The sequence below is a fragment of the Pinus tabuliformis genome, chromosome Q (assembly GCF_031772625.1).
Source record: "Pinus tabuliformis cultivar Carrire ecotype Pingquan chromosome Q, CPIR1, whole genome shotgun sequence".
Taxonomy (NCBI): Eukaryota; Viridiplantae; Streptophyta; class Pinopsida; order Pinales; family Pinaceae; genus Pinus; species Pinus tabuliformis.
This window is the reverse complement of record NC_142296.1, coordinates 1,323,909,197-1,323,912,675: the sequence shown is the minus strand read 5'-3', so window position 1 is coordinate 1,323,912,675 and position 3,479 is coordinate 1,323,909,197. Positions and strand designations below refer to the sequence as shown.

The following is a 3,479-nucleotide window of genomic DNA, read 5'->3' as shown; positions in this document are numbered from 1 at the left end:
AGCAGCCTGAGGACCAACAGGTGATTATGGAGTTGCAAAACATTCGGGAGAATCGCCAAGCTGCCCAAAGGAGGAGGGTGGAGTTTGTTAGACTCCGTCTTGTATGTCAAATGTGAGATTGGTTCTTCTTCAAAACCCTGTTTTGAAGAAGAAATCATTAAATGTGTTGTTTTAGAATATGTAATTTATTCTCCAGCTCTTCAAAAGGCAGTAGCTTCCTCAGCTCCTATCTCTGCAAAAGCACAAACAGAAGAAAACAAAACATCATCAGCAATCAGAGGCAAAGCAAGTTACAAGCAGGTGATGATGGATGGCCAGGAATGATGAGTGTAAGGGTTTTTTGAACTTGATGGTATGTATGATCATCCAAGCTTGCCTATGGCTGGAGACACCTGTCAGTTACTAGAAATACAATGTCATTCAAAGCTTGCTGCTCGTCGTATTCAACGCCCCAAGAAGGGTGGCAAAGGTGATGGGTCAGATGATAATGGAGAAGTTATAGCAACTTTAGACTCACGAATGGGATTAGAATCTCCATTGCTGTGGTTGCGGGCAGATCCGGAGATGGAGTACTTGGCACAGATACAAATCCATCAACCTGTGCAGATGTGGATAAGTCAATTGGAAAAGGACAAGGATGTTGTTGCACAACTACAAGCAATTGCAACGTTGTGTAGTTTTCCACGATTGTCATGTTCAATTGTTAATGTTTTGAACAACTGCCTTATTGATTCAAAGGTGTTCTGGAGAGTGAGGATTGAGTCAGCATTTGCTTTAGCAAAAACAGCTACAGAGGAAACTGACTGGGCTGGCCTCATGCATTTAATTAAGTTCTACAAAAGTCGGCGCTTTGATCCAGATATTGAACTTCCAAGGCCAAACGACTATCATGATTTTTCTGAGTACTTTGTTCTTGAGGTAATGATGTAAGGCAGTTCCAAGTGCAATTGCTATTGTGAGGGGCAGAGATGGAAAAAGTCCACCAGAAGCAATTGATTTTATTTTGCAGTTGTTAAAGTATAACGACAATAGTGGAAATTCATACTCAGATGTATATTGGCTGGCAGCACTTGTGGACTCGATAGGCAAGATCGAATTTGGGCAACAGAGTATTCAAGCGTTACTGCCACTCTTAAAGCGAATAAACTCTCTCTTGCAATTTGACAGATTGATGCCAAGCCACAATGGAGTCTTAACCATCAGTTGCATTCGTACTTTGACACAAATTGCATTGAAATTGTCGCACTTTGTACCCATGGGACGCTTGGAAGAACTTATAAAACCATTCCAAGACGTTCAAAGCACGCCATGGCAAATTCGTTTGGAAACAATTAAGGCACTGATTGATCTTGAGGCACATAAAAGTGGCCTTAATGGTGGACGAGCTCTCATAGCAGATGAAATGGGACTGGGAAAGACTTTGCAGGCTATTGCTGTTGCCTCATGTCTCAAAGATGCTTGGCTAGTTCTTGTTATTATTCCATCTGCATTGCGTTTACAGTGCGCATTGATGATTGAGCAATGGCTTCAGATCCGTTCATCTGAAATATTGGTGGTCATGTCACAGTGGGCAGGGTCAAACATTGGGAACTTCAATATTGTGCAGACATCTAGTAAACAGACTATTCAGTTGGATGGTGTTTCAACGTAATATCATATGAACTTGTATCGAAGTCAAGAGATACTAGTGAACAGTGATTTTGAGATTGTCATTGCTGATGAGTCCCATCATATGAAGAATCCCCAGGCTAAAAGGACAAATGCTTGTATTTCTCTTTTCCAGCAAGCCCAATACAGTATCTTGCTTAGTGGGACTCCTGCATTGTCCCGGCCTATTGAGCTTTTGAAGCAGCTATAAACTTTGCATCCTACTGTTTATAAGGATTTTCACCAATATGGGCAGTTGATTCTGGCTGGTGCAGGTATATTGAAAGAGAAAACATGTACTGCATATCCAGCTGTAAAGCTTAATGTATTGCTTTCTGGTGGTGAATGGTTAGAGCCAGAACCTATAACTACATGTTTCAGAGATGAGAATTTAGTGACAGCAGCAGCTTGGCCTGCACACCCACAATTTATATCTCAGATCATGGCATCATTGGAAATTAAAGTGTCGTTTTGAGGAGTTGTACACATTGCCTGTAAACTCAATTTCTACTTCGTGTGTATAAAACTACTATGCTGTAGAGGACCACAAGATATAATAAGTTGCAGTTGCAGTGTATAGTTAATGTATAAACCATTTTACTTACGTTGGGAGGGGAGATTTCTCCAAATATTTTGTGATAACATATATCAGATATCCACTTTGTGTGTATGGCATGAACTGCAGAAATTCTCATGCCAAAGTTGGAAGTCATTAGAAGCTTCTGAAAACTGTAAGCTTTTCTAATGTATCCAATTGCCTCATTTTAAGGAGTTATCTTCTTCTTCCCGGATGTCGACTGGATGCAAATCTTTGCATTTTAAAAAATGGGAACGTGCCTTCAGTAGAAACACGTGTCATGACATTTTGAGGGAGAATAAAAGTCAAAAGCCAAATTCAAATACAGATAATTATCCCAGCATAGAAATCGAATTGGTTAGTCTATTTTGGGTTGCACACTGAAGCGGTTAGGCAATCAAAGGCGATTATGCGGATGAATAGTGGCAATTATGAATGGCTGGATATGTATGCGCTGATCTTTAGGAACCGATGAGTGGCTTACTATTTTTCATAGTGCCAGTTGAAACAGTTTCATCTTTTCCTGGATCGGTTTTCTTCTGAGTTGTTTTGTGGTATTAAAAACATTTTTTGTGAGTGGGGGAGAAAATTCTGAGTGCTGAGAGGTGTGTGTAACAGAGCTTCATTGTACGGTTTTTGACAGAGATTTTTAATGAAATTACACAGCTCTGACTTCTGAGATTCCTGTGGTATGAAAGTTAGCATAAGTTTTTCTTCTGTTTCATATGTAAACTGTTATGTTTCATTTCACTTCATGATCATTTCTAATTGAACAAATGAAGTGTTAAGGTAGAATTCATCATTTGTATGCTCTGCCTTTAAGTTTGTTCAATATTTCATGTTTTCTTCTGTTTGACAAGGATTCATCTTCTATGCCCTTGTCAGCTCCTCAGCAGTCTTGCCATCCCATTTAAACTCAATTTGATGTTAAATTTCTTGCCTACCTTGCCTCAGTCGATAATCTGTGTTTTTTATTATATTTCTCTGTTCAAGCTGTTTCTTTACCCCATGCAGCTCAGAAAAACCCCGTCATTTTATTAAAAAACCCTAAAAATCCCAAATCAACCCTTTTGATTAGTTTACTAGCCTAAAATCAGTGTTACCCTATTGGTCATCTCATCCATTGAAGATTTCACCGAGATAGACGGAGAGAGCCCTCTCCAGCCCCGTAGGGCTAGCTACGAGGCTAAGTGGTTTGATGTTGCCTTGAGGTTTACCTTTCTCAGCCTGAGGTGAAATTTCAAGCGCTAACAGA

The 3,479-nt window shown here is 39.9% G+C and overlaps 1 pseudogene; it reads left to right on the top strand.

The window, feature by feature from the left end:
* Positions 1 to 302: 302 nt before the first annotated feature.
* Positions 303 to 1,084, top strand: LOC149224718 (transcription initiation factor TFIID subunit 2 pseudogene; annotated as a pseudogene).
* The last annotated feature ends 2,395 nt before the right edge of the window (positions 1,085 to 3,479 follow it).